A 14,108-nucleotide genomic window follows, 5' to 3' on the forward strand; every position below is an offset into this window, starting at 1 on the left:
CATATTTCTGTGACTACATTTGCCCCTCTTTGAGACGGTGCGGTTTATCGCGTCGTTTCAAAGAAAGAAAAATAGGTGTGAAAAGATGCCCCATAAAATGTAAATATAATGGGTGGTATGCCCCTTCGAGAGATGGGCCGAAAAATTTCGAAAAATCGGGCGATCTCTCAAAAAAGAATGAAAATTGGCAGGGTGGTAGAAGAGAATAAGTTAGCAACGTGGGTGAAAAATAGAAAAAATCGGTGGTAAAATGGAGAAATGGGAGGCTTGGAAAGTTCACGGGGACCACGACGGTGAGTGGGGGAAAGTTACGGTGACGGCGAAGGGTTTAAATGGGGAGAAAGGGGTGAAAACAAGATCATTTGTTACCGCAACCAGTGTGAAACCAGAGCTCTGACAGTGACTTTTGAGAGGAGCGAGCAGCAGTCAGGATGTCGGTACCTATTACAGAGCACCGTTTCGAGCGAGTTTGTTGGTTCCAGTAGCCAGACGACTACGGACCAGCGGTACGCAAATTTAAAATTTTGGATTTTAGGCATTTTCAATATGTTTTGTGCTGAGTCCAAGTTGAGTTGGGACAATAGCGTTGAAACTATGTTTTGGCGCTATTGTCCAATTAACTAGCGCTTTTGTGCCGCAATGGCGCCATTGTGGTGCTGTTTGAGAGCTTTTAAAAATTTGAGCACTATTGTAGGCTTGTTTAGGCACTTTTGTTTGATGAACGCTATTGAGGGGTCAATTGAGCGCTTTTGTTTTTAAGCAACGCTATTGTATAGTTTTTGTAGCGCGTTTGTAGTTTTAGCACTTTTGCATAGCTGATTAAGCACTTTTGTTAGGGGTTTAGCACTTTTGTCTAGAAGTAGTGCTTTTGATTGCAAAATAGTGCTTGTGTTTGCAAGATAAGAGATGCCCCAGTTTGTGTGAAAAAAAATCTCTTGATGCCAAAGATGGATGTATGGGGAGGCGAAGTGGGAGTTGTTTTGAACGATAGTAGCTTGATGAGACTTAGGTCATTAGGATAAATACTTGTTGAAGTCTAGGTGTGCCATGATTGCTTACCTGTTGAGACCCGAAGATACTTGATCAAAGTATATGTTGATAGTCTAGGTTGAAACTTAAGAAAGTTTGAAAACAAAACAACTGATGATGATTGATTGATGCCCGTGTGCAGGAGGATCTTCACGTGTTGCAGTTACGCGAGAGACATCCAGCGACACAGGGGTTGCGGGATCAATTGACAGAGGCTAAGATTGATTGCATTGCAGTGACTGGTTTATACGATGTGATGCATATGCCCATGATTCAGATGAATCACATATTGATTATAGCTTTGGCAGAGCGCTGGCACAGTGAGACGTGCACATTTCACCTTGCACAGGGGGAGATGACAGTGACTTTGGAGGATGTGTGGCACATCCTTCATATTCCCATTCAGGGTGAGCTAGTCACTTATGACAGAGCATGGGGGACTGTAGCAGTTCAGCGAGTCTTTGATGACGATGTGTTTATTGATGATGGCTTGATAGCGTGGGAGGACATCACTACATTATACGAGCCTCTACCAGTAGTTTTGACAAGCATTGTGGGAGGACTAATGTGCCTAGATAGGCGATCACATGGTCTGGTCATTGGTTGGGGGTAGGTGATCGAGATGATGATGATAGAGGGGACTCGATTTGCTTGGGGACCGTGCGTGCTGGCGCACTTATATCAGGAGTTGCATGAGGTGGCATACCGTGGGAGGGGTTCATTAGCAGTGGGAGTGACGCTGCTACACATTTGGGTGTGGGAGCACTTACCAGTTATCCGACCAGTGAGTTTGAGATTCTAGGCAGTCGATCAGCCCTATATGTTTATGTACAGTGGTATGATGAGTCAGCCCCACCTGGGGAAGTTAGAGTGGTGGCGGCGGACATTGGATGATCTGGATGCCGTGATCTGGAGACCTTATTTGGAGTGTGAGCCCTAGGAGGATGATGTGGAGGCACTGCCATATGTTTTTATGATGCAATTCCTCATTGGGAGGACATCTTATCATGTAGAGAGACAGGTGCCAGGTAGGGTTCTGAGGCAGTTTGGACGGCAGTAGGGACTGCCCAGGGGATTGAGGGAGTATGCGAGAGTGGTCTGAGAGAGGTATGCATGGGGGCCAGTACTTCCATATGATCAGGCATTGGTGGAGTTTCGGATGCTTTAGGCGAGGCCATGGGATATACAACCGAGGGTGGTGGATGTTGGGGTTTCAGATGAGTATACACAGTATATGGCAGCGCATCTGATTCTATGGATATCTGATCCAGCAGAGCTGGCTCCTGCTTTTGAGGATGAGAGGGGATGAAGACGGAGGAGAGGAGGTCGAGGACTGATAGCAGGTGGAGGAGGGAGAGGAGATGGTGGGGGTGGAGGAGAAGACGGTGGAGGTGGGGGAGGAGGAGAAGGAGAGGGTGGAGGTGGTGGTTTAGGTGGCTTAGGTGGTCGGGTTTAGCGGAGAGGGAGAGGCGGATTGCCACTGTGGATATCATAGGGGCCGTTGGTGTTGGGAGGAGTCAGATTAGGCAGTCGCGGTATGGAGAGAGAGATCCAGATGGACAGAGGGGAGGGAGACACTGGAGAGGCACCTATGGAGACAGGGGAGGGAGCGACAGGGGGTGGTGATCCTCGGGAGCATATGCTAGCTCATTTGCATACTCGACTGATAGCAACTGAGACATGGGTGGAGGATCTGGAGGTAGAGGTTGCAGCGAGAGATGTGCAGTTATTTGCACAAGAGTCGGAGCTGATTGTAGTGTTGCAAGAGAGAGATCAAGCCATGGATAGGGTGATCTAGTTGCAGGAGAGAGTAAGGGTTTTGGAGGGATTACAGGGACAGGGGCCATCTGTAGAGGCACTGGCAAGGGAGGTATGGAGAGCAGGTGGAGAGGTTGATTATTGGCGGGGCCTATATGAGAAGGTGGTACCATCTAGTTAGCGAGCACTGAGCTATTCGCAGATGCGACAAGCTAGATTAGAGCGATCCCAGAGGATGCAGAGCAGTGGGGGTGTGATGGGTCCTCTATGGAGGGACAGGTTAGGGGATGCATGAGCTAGTGGGGGTTTGATGGGGCCTCCACGAAGAGATAGATCAGGTGGTGTGGGGATGAGTGGGGGAGCAGGTGGTGATGGTAGTGCAGCATCTAGTCAGAGTGGCATTTGAGAGAGCATTTTGCATACATGTATTTTATCATTGTTATTTTTGGACTGTATTTTGGATGGCTCTTGGTAGCCAATTTTGTAGACTTCTTTGTACTCTGATACATGAGATGATATATATGAGGAGATCCCATATTTTGATTATATGCATTTTGTGATGTATGGATGCTATGTAGGATGGTGATTTTATGAGTTTATTGCTTAGATGGATATATGTTATGCATTTATGAGATGATTCCTATATGCATGTTTTTACGATGATTTATGATGGTGGATACTGACATATGAATGCAGGTTTATACATGTGTGCATGTTTTGTTTGATGTAGTGCTTTTATGTATGTAATGCCATGATGATGATGTATGCTTATGATGATTTATGAACAGGATTTTATGTGCTTTATTTTATATATAATGATGAGATAATGATATGCAATGATGTTAATGCAAAGAATGAATGATTTATGTATGGATATGCATCTAGATGTTTTTAGATGAATAAAATATGGATAAACAAATGTAAAGTACAAATGTTTATATGATGATGTCTAAATGAATGCATACATAGAATGGATATATAAAATGGTATGAACCAATGTTTTGAACCAATGTTTGGAGACAAATGGTTTTATGATTTCAAATGCCTAAATATGATTAAGTAAAAAATGATAATGTGATGATAATGCAACTTATGGTTTAATAACTGCACCTTAATGCAATTAAAAGGATAATGAATGCAATGTAAATGAATTCTAAAATGAGCATAATAAGACACTTAATAATGGATGAATGAATGCACTTTTTAACCAATGAATACATAAAGGAATGGATGCAACGATAAATGATAAAGGATAATAAGGGATGATGAAATGATAATTGATAACTGACACTAAATGAATGCATAGTAAATGGTTAATACAATCAGGGACAATTTGATCATATGAATGAATCTAATCATCATGATTATGCAATGATACAAATGATATAAGAAGACTAATGTCAATAAATTAAATGAACTATATGCATTTTTAAACAACTAAAATGATATGAAATGTTCTTAATGCAAAGAAAAAATGCAACTAAAATGCAACTAAATGTAATGATGATGATATGACCATGATGAATGCGAGGTTTTTGAGACTTTGCATGATGCATTGATGATGTATCAGAGTACTCGATCATGATTGTATCCAAAACCAGCTCAATTTTCACCTAACTATCCATTTTAACCTTGTTTATTTTTGCATACAAATCATACATATGAATGAGTGAATGGATGGGTGATATGCAATAGAATGCAATATATAAACAGATGAGATGAAATGACGATCCATAGTGCTCTATTTTCATCATTGAGCTTTAAAATGTTGAAAGAGAATACAAGCAACTTGACATAATGATTCAAGATGACCTGAGTATTCTTTACATGGATTTGATATAGCAAGATAATACAAACAAATTGATATAATGGGTCAAGTCAACCAAAGTATTGATTACGAAACAGACAAGGATCATCTATGTTTATGCATGACTTGGATCGTCCTCCTTGATCTTGAATTGATCATATCCTGAGACAAGTTCATACCGTAATAAGAGATAAAAACCTTTATCCAAATTGGATGAGGAGGAAACAAATAAGGAGCATTGTACGGTAAGCAAACAGTAGGTACATAAAGAGTAAAGAATATGGATCCTTGGTAATGGTTCATGCTCATATGGTCGAGGTATACGCTGTAGTCAACAAGCCATAGTGATCTATGACTGCATTTTGCATAAGATCATGTAGCTTAGTGAACTTCCCACGTAGACACCATTAGTACATGCCCTAGTACTTCATCAGAATAATCGGCAGAAGACCCACAAACAATGCTGTAGGAACCTGATACATATAAACAAATGAATTACTTCACAAATCAATCAAGTATTTGATAGCGTAAACAAAATTTTCTTGTCAAAGAAAATGTTATTTTGTCTTTGTTTTGGGCAAGGAAGGATGCATCCTTGTTGAAGACAGTTTGATTGTTTGGTCGATGTTTGAGAAGTGATTATCATGCGAGTATTTTGCAATGTTTGTTTGGTATCTGCTTGGATGAGCATTCTCAATGTGTTGCCATGTTTTTGATTGATTTTTAATGTTTTCTGATGTTTTTGGATTTTGGATTGTTTTGAATGTTTTTGGTATTTTGATGATTGTTTTGAATGTTTTTGGATTTTGTGAGATAGTTTTCAATGAAGAACCAATGAATCATGAGTAATGCAAAATCCACTTCCATCAAACTAGATTAAGGGCATTGCCCCCAGTTTAGACATGACTATTGTAAAGCGGAAAAATTGAACCCTAGTTGTTCCCCCCACTCCACTCCAAGAAGAGAGAAGGGAGGTCCCTAGGGTTGACGGTTTTCACTTAGGAGAGACTTTACATTCAAAAGAGGGGTTGAAACCCACAAGATCCAATCCCACACAATGCAAGACTGGATTTTAAATGAGTTTCAAGGGTTAAGACATCAAGGATACCCTCTTTTGTAAAGAATGTAGATAGAATGATTAAACTAGGAATGCATGTAAAGTAGGAAAGATTCACTTATAAACAGAGATAGGGATACAGGATGAAGCTACGGACCTGGAATTAGCAGTAAAATGTCGAGACGATGCTGTTCTGCAAATTTGAGCGAAAGTTGACGGGACGATGGCGCCCGGAGTGCACATGGTCCTCCAAAAAATCCGCGAAACGAAGGGGGATCTGTTCGTCTCTGCACAAGGATTCCAGATCTTCAATTACAGTCGCATACCTGCAACCTACACACAGAAAAGAGAGGACGATTGGGGGATTAGGGATTAGGGGTTTGCCTTTAGGTCAAACCCCGGTTTTGGAATTAACCAAGAAATGAGAATGTTGTAAATGTAAATGTTTGTAATGTAAACAAGTACTGATACCTTGTTGTAAGAATGTTTGTATTCTTACATGTGAAGGTGTAATTATGTTGTATGTTGTATGTTGTAAGTGATCTCCTCTTCAATGGTTGAATCCTTGTCTTGAATGCAACACTTAGCCTTGAATGGAGACTTAGAATGCTCAATTGCTTGAAGGAATGCTTGAATGCTTGAATGTTTGGATGTTTGAATATCACTTCCGCCTTTTGCACACATATGTTTTTCCTCCCCCTTTTTGGAAGAGGAAATGTAGTTTATATACTTGTCAATTAGGGTTGAGAGACTGATTTTTCCGACCTTGGGCCGACATGGGAACATTATTTTCCGAATTGCAAACTTAAAGACCCAATGCCGAACAAGAGATCGGGCCCAAAATAGGGCTAGGGACCAGGGCGCTGGGCACCATGGTCCTGGGGGACCAGGGCGCTGGGCGCCATGGTCCTAGGGGACCAGGGCACTGGGTGCCATGGTCCCACCTCCCGGGATAGCAGGGTGCAACGAAGGATCAGGCCAAGGTGCAAAAATATGCAGTTTTTGATGTCACAAGCAAGTTTCGGGGTCTCCATTTAGGTTCAACGTTGCGCCACCATCGTGAAGACCCAAATGCAGTCAAAATTGCAAGTGTCGCAATTTTAGGACAATACAACTATGAAAAGGCGGGATGCAAGATGCATGAAGTACTTTCTTGATTGCAAATTTATAACAAGCCATGGTTTTGGATGGATGGATGTATGTATGTAGTAGAATATGATCGCAACAATTCTGAAAGACAATGGAGCCATAGCCTTTATGAGTGGTTCCTATTTGCCAGGTTTTCACCATCGCACTTACCCAAGGTGCCATTGGAGTGGTTGTTCACCATTTGGATGCATGATTTTTCTTTTACTATTTTTGGTGTTTTTGTATTTTCTTCAGGTCATTTTATATGGATGTTTTTGGTATTTTTGCCAATATATATGGGAGCCTGATGCTCTGTACAACTTTTAGGTATAAAACCGTTTGAGGTGCATGCCATTGATCAGATCTGCTAGTGGTTCTCCTTCTGACGTAGCCAACTTATATGCCCTGGACCTAAATATAGCAGTGACAACATATGGACCCAGCCAATTTGATTCAAAATTTCCTTGATGTTCTTAGTTGGGTTGGTTACGAGGATTTTCTCGAAGAACAAGATCACCTACTTCGAATGCACGAGGTCTAACTCGATGATTATGGCTTTTGCTGATGCACTGCTGATAGGCCTTGAGGTGATTATATGTAGCTTGTCGCTTTTCATCAAGTAGCTCTAAGTCTTGAAGATGGGATACTCTGTATGCTTCATCATCGATGAGATTGCGCAAGGAAACCCATAGTGATGGTATCTCAACCTCAATAGGTAAAATAGCTTCTGCACCATAGACCAATGAGTAGGGAGTTGCACCTGTAGGGGTTCGAATGCTAGTTCGATATGCCCATAGTGCTGGATTCAATTAAACATGCCAATAACGACCGACATCATTGACTGTCTTCTTTAGGATCCTCAGTATGTTTTTATTCGATGCTTCAGCCTGACCATTGCCTTGTGGGTAATAGGGAGTGGAAAAATAGTGTTGGATGTGAAATTTCTCACAAAGTTCACGGACATCCTGATTTTTGAAAGGAAGCCCGTTATCTGTGATGATGGACATGGGTACACCATACCAGCAGATGATGTAATTGAGGATGACTGAGGCGATCTTCTTGTCGGTAACTTGGGTAAGTGGAACAACTTCGATCCACTTTGTGAAATATTTGGTGGCAGTAATAATGAATTTGTGACCATTGGATGAAGATGGATGGATTTTACCCACAAGGTCAAGGTCCCATTGATAAAAAGGCCATGGTCTCTTGTGTCGGTGCATGTATTAGGTCTCCATGAACTTGGCATTTCTTGCACTTTCTGACAAAGTAGTAGGAGTCTTTTTCCATGGATGGCCAATAGTATCCAGTGCGTAGGAGTTTCTTGGCGAGTGACAAACCACTTGCATGAGTTCCACAAATTCCTTCATGTACCTCTTCCAAGGCCTTTGTTATCTCATCTTGTTCTAGACATTGAAGGAGAGTACCATCAAGACTGCATCGGTATAAGGTTTTGACAATAATGGTATATCGAGCAGTTTGGCGAATGAAGGTTTTACGTTGGTTATTCGATTGGTTAGGAGGAAGGGTGTGATCACGGAGATAGGTGTAGAACTCACCATACCATGGGGACTCAGAATCGACAAGGCAACATATCATCTCGGATTCGGGGATATCATAAGCAGGGATCCAAAGCGGTTCTACCAAGAACTCATAACGTGTTGAATTCTGTGGAAGATCTAGGAGAGATGTGATAGTAGCCATAGCGTCAGCAGCTCAATTCTGATCTCTTGGTATTTGTTCAAAGGCGATAGTAGTAAATGATGCCTTTAATTTGTCCACCATTTGTTTGTATGGCATGAGTTTATCATCCTTGGTTTGATATTAATCTATTGCTTGTCGAATGACCAGTTGGGAGTCACCATATACTTGTAGTTCTTGTAATTTCCATTGTACGGCTAGCCTGAGTCCTGTGATCAAGGCCTCATACTCTGTTATGTTATTTGTGCATGGAAATGTGAGCCTGTAAGACTCCGGGATGCTGTCACCTTGAGGTGTGATAAATAGAATGCCTGCCCCCGAGCCATGCCTAGTGTACGAACCATCAAAGTATAGTTTCCATGGTTGTGCTGTTGTGATCATGAATATCTCTTCATCTGGAAAATTGGAAATGAGAGGATGATCGCCTATGAGTGGTGCATCGACCAACCGATCTACAATAACTTTCCCTTTGATAGCTTTATGGTCCACATACTCTATGTCAAATTCACTTAGAATCATCACCCATTTGGCCAAGCGGCCCATCAATGCTACTTTGCTGAGTAAATACTTGAGTGGATCAATCTTTGCAATGAGTTGTACCTTGTGTGTTAACAGATAGTGCCTCAGTTTAGTGGCTACCAAGATTACTGCTAGGCAAGCTCGTTCAATAGGTGTGTAATTGAGTTCATAGCCCACCAGTTTACAAGAGATGTAGTAAACATCACACTCTTTCCCTTCTGTATTATGTTGTGCCAATAGGACACCCAATGCTATACTTGTTGCTGATATATAGAGGAACAAAGGTCTACTTGGATCTGGTGGGATTAGCAACGGTGTATTCATGAGATAATCTTTAAGCATCTGGAATGCTTGCTGGCATCTTGCATCCCATTGAAAGTGGATGTTTTTGTGTAGCAGATGTGTAAAAGGATGACATTTATCTGCTAGTTGTGCAATGAATCTTCGAATGGATTGTAGCCGTCCTTGTAATGTCCTTAGTTGACTGATGTTCTTAGGAGGTGGCATGTCCATGATTGCTTTTATCTTTGTTGGATCGACCTCAATACCTTTGCTTGAGACAATGTATCCTAGAAGCTTCCCGAAGGTTACTCCAAAGACACATTTCTTTGGGTTGAGTTGAACATGATATTGTTCCAGTCTATCAAATATTTTATCTAGTATGTTGAGATGACCTTCTCTAGTGAGTGATTTTGCTAGTAAGTCATCAACATAATCTTCCATCATAGTATGCATCATGTCATGGAATATGGTGGTCATTGCTCATTGATAGGTCGCTCGTGCATTCTTTAGACCGAAAGGCATTACATTCTAGCAGTATGTGCCCCATGGACATGTGAAGGCTGTCTTATGTTGATCCTCAGGTGCGATTTTGATCTGATTGTACCCTAAAAAGCCATCCATGAGTGAAAGCATGGCATGTCTTGCTGTTAGGTCCACTATGATGTCGATATTTGGGAGGGGGAAGTCATCCTTAGGACATGCCTTTCTTAGATCTCTGAAGTCCGTACAAATGCGGATGCCCCCATTTGGTTTGCCGATAGGCACACTATTGGAAATCCACTCTGCATAATCAATGGGTCTAATGAAACCAACATCTAGGAGTTTCTTGAGTTTTGTTTTGACTAGTATTGCAATCTGAGGATGCATCTTACGAAGCTTCTGCTTGACAGGCTTGGCTTTGTCTGCTATGGTGAGGTGATGCATGACTAAATCAGGATCAAGCCCAGGTATGTCTGCATATGACCATGCAAAGTTAATCTAGCACTTTTGAAAGAACTCTATGAATTTAGGCTGTTCCTCTAGAGTTAAAAGAGATCCCAGATGTATGAGGTGAGGAGTTTCAGGAGTCCCCACATTGTATTCTTTGGTTTCCTCGATGAGAATTGTTGATCATTCCCATTGTGTGCTGCAAGGAAGGATGTCAAACCTTTCATCCTCAGGGACCTCAGAGAGGTTTTCACTATTGGATATGCTCTTTCTTTTTAGTTTTGTTGAGTCAAATAGTGCCACGGTGTGGTTTTCACTGGAAGATCCACATTTTATTGTTATATTTTTGTAGCTGAAAGGTTTGGCATCCACCTCGAAGTATGTTGCGCTATTAAGTTCTATGGCGAATCCAACTTTGTGATCCCTGCTTGGCAGGTTATCCCTTAATTCCAAAAAGTCAATGATGGCCTCATCGTTTTGGAAGAGGTCAAGACATGGGGGATTTGGTTGGTTCCATTCGATGAGTTCAGGATGGATAGTGGGTATTACTTCATCAATTAGGTTAAGTTCATTAGATGTATCAGTGAGGGTTAAGACGTTATGGTGAAGTCATTGATGGTACTCTCCCAGTCAGAATCTGATGTAGAATGTGAGGTAGGGTCTATGGAAGAAGCTTCCAGTTCAGGAACCCAAGAAGTCTTTATCTGTGCTTCTCTATAAACAAGGATGTCTTTGCGAGGTGGGGGTATTGATGTGTCTTCCTCATCTGAAGTATTAAGTTGAATGGAATCAAATTCCCATTCATGTGAGTCGGTCTCTGAATCACTTTCCAGCATCCAATTACTATACCATATTGGGATGTCCTTTGTGTTAAACACTGCAGGTGTGATCGTTTGATGTACCTTTGTAGATGAAATGATTGGTGCTGTAGGAAGGAGGATGGGGATCAATGAATCCAATACGGGGAGTATCAATAACGTTGACTCAGTTGCTTCTGCTGGAATTGCTAGTGTTGTAGATGCTGCTGTGGGTTTCGATACAGTTGCTGCTGCTAATGGTGCTATTGATGTTATTGTTGCTGCTGATGGGATTACTGGATTGATTGGTGGGATGATTGGCATTATAGATGGTTGTGTTGGGATTTTGAGCCTCGGTGGGGCAGTTGTGATGGTGTTTGATACTGCTTTGATAATGAAAGGTGTCCTCTTTACAATAGGTTGATATAGTGGTTTGTTGGGTTTTCCTTTGAATCTGAGCTTAGGAAAGATCTCCTTTTCAAAGCCTAGGCCTTTATTAACTTTGGGCTTTAATTCTGGCAGCAGTGGTTCATGTCTTCCTTGTTTGCAAGGTCCCAAAGCACTCTGACCATCGTAACCCATTCTTTGCATAATGAGGAGGCCTTTGCCATATTGATTTGTGGGAAGTGTAGCTTGCGGCATATTAGTGGTGATGGGATCTTTATAGATCCATTCCACTAAGTCCTCATCTTTGGTTTCTTCTTATTGACTCTTCCCAAGGATGAAAGGCATCAAAGCACATGCTAGCGTGATCAGTGGTTGTTGAAGTATCTGTTTTGGTTTACCATGTGTTCTAAGAGAAGTGGGCATTTGTCCCACACAAAAGAGTTGACTTAAGTTGTATTCCCCAAGACCTTCCTCCGCTATTTTCATCTTAAGCTTTTCTTGCTTGGGTATAGTGGTGTTTGAACTAGCAAGAGAGGCTGGACTTATATATGATGTGGAGGAAATGGCTTCTCTATTGTTAGGAATGGTAATCTTTGGTTGATGACTGATATTATGACAATATGCAAAGGGATTTGCATTGCCCAGGATTGTGATCTCTACACCGTTATGTCGGAACTTGATACATTGATGGTAGGTAGATGGACTGGCTTGCATGACATGTATCCAAGGTCTTCCTAACAATAGATTGTATGGCAAAGGAAGGTCCAGAACCTGACAGATGATGTGTTTTACCACAGGGCCCACTCGGATTGGTAGTACCACATCTCCTTTGGATGAACGCTCTGCATCATCATAAGATTTGATTGTGATCTTCTTGCAAGGATCCACTGATTCTATTGCATATCCCAAAGCGGTGACCAACTGTAGTGTACAAATATTTAAGCCTGCTCCATTGTTGATCAAGACTCACTTGATCCTATGTTGGTTGATAAAGCCTTCAATGTGTAGCGAAGCATTATGAGGTTGCTAGAAGGAAGAGTTGTCACTTTCGGAAAAAGTGAGACAAGGTGATGAGTTTAGACTTCCAACCATGGCTTGGAACTGATCAATATTCAAGTTAGCAGGGACTGACGCCTCTTGGAGAGCTTGATCCAAGATTGTTTTATGAGATGGAGATAGGTACAATAGCTCTAAAATGGATATAAGTGCAGGCGTTTTGTCTAATTGTTCCACAAGATTGTACTGCTTTGGTATGGAGGTGGTGCCTTGTGGAGCTGCCTTGATGGTAACCTTGCTGCGATGTGTAACAACATTGCAATTGGAGCTGGGATTCTTGATGGTTATAGTTGCAATTTGTTCACTGGCATCATATAGGTGATTTACAGTATAATTATACGCAACCTATGTATAATCAGTGGCATCAGTGCCTCTCCTGGAAGTGGAAGGACCCCTTTGATCTTATGATGGAAGTGGATTTTTGAACATCAGATGATCATTGTTTGTTGTTTTTGGGTCATGCCCTTCGATTTCAATTTCACCTCGGTCAATAAGATCCTGAATAAGATTTTTTAATCTGTGACAATTACTTGTCTTGTGTCCTCTCCCTTGATGGAAATCACAATGTTTAGTATCCCTCCACCATGCAGGTTTGACCTGAGGTTCATAGTATGATGTTTTAGGTAGAGTTACCAAATTTTGAGAAACCAGTTGTCGCAACACTATTTTGATGGGTTCCCCTAAGGGAGTCTATGTTCATTTTTGTTTTTGTTGACGAGGTCTGGGTTCATCGTGAGATGTGATGCGACCTTGATTTGAAGGAACAATTGTGTTAGTTTGAGGTGGGGGATTCTGTCCTGCAAATCGAACTACAGGTTGCACACTTTTGATAGTTCTAGCATCCACAACCCCATCATTGATGATATTTTTGTTCTTGTTCCAAAAGCTTGGTTTGTCACTATTGAAGCATGGGCGAGGACCATCCTTTGGTTCATTATAGATTTTGATAAGTCCTTTCTTGATGAGAACACACTCACACTTTAAGCCCTTAGTGATCATGTCATTAAAAGAGTCTGTGTCTTTGACATCCAGGTGAAAATCCATTTCTTCGTTTAAGTTGGAAATAAATATTTCCACTAGTTCTCATCCAAGTAACTGAAGAGAACGTCTGCTAGACATTTGACGCCATCGTTGCAGGAATACTGAGAATAGTTCACTTGGTTTTTGTTTAGTGTTGCACAGATCAGCCATGGTGATGTCACATTCAATGTTATGAGAGTAATGTGCCAAGAACTTCTGAATTAGCTCTTCAAAGGTCCTAATGCCACCTGGTAGTTGGGAAAACCATGATGTGGTTGTTCCTCCCAAGCTTTGGGGAAAAAGTCGCATTAGGTATGTGTCCTCATATGCCACTTCGAGGCAAGCTAAATGAAATTCTCTGACATGATCGCGAGGATCTCCCTTTCCTCTATATTTTTTGAATTTGGGTGTTTCAAATCCTCATGGAAAAGGTGGCATATAAAGATTCCTATCAAAGGGATAGGGACAGATGTCATTGAGTGAGAATTGGTTAGTTTTTACACCAATATGAAGTTGTTGGGCGAGATTTTCAACTTGTTGCCACAACATCTCTATTTCGTTTGGAGGAGGAGGTGGTGGGTTACCTCGAGGAATGTTATAATTGATGGGCTCTCTACCTCTTTCTTCTTCATGGCGACTTTGT

The sequence above is a fragment of the Cryptomeria japonica genome, chromosome 8 (genome assembly GCF_030272615.1).
Source record: "Cryptomeria japonica chromosome 8, Sugi_1.0, whole genome shotgun sequence".
Taxonomy (NCBI): domain Eukaryota; kingdom Viridiplantae; phylum Streptophyta; class Pinopsida; order Cupressales; family Cupressaceae; genus Cryptomeria; species Cryptomeria japonica.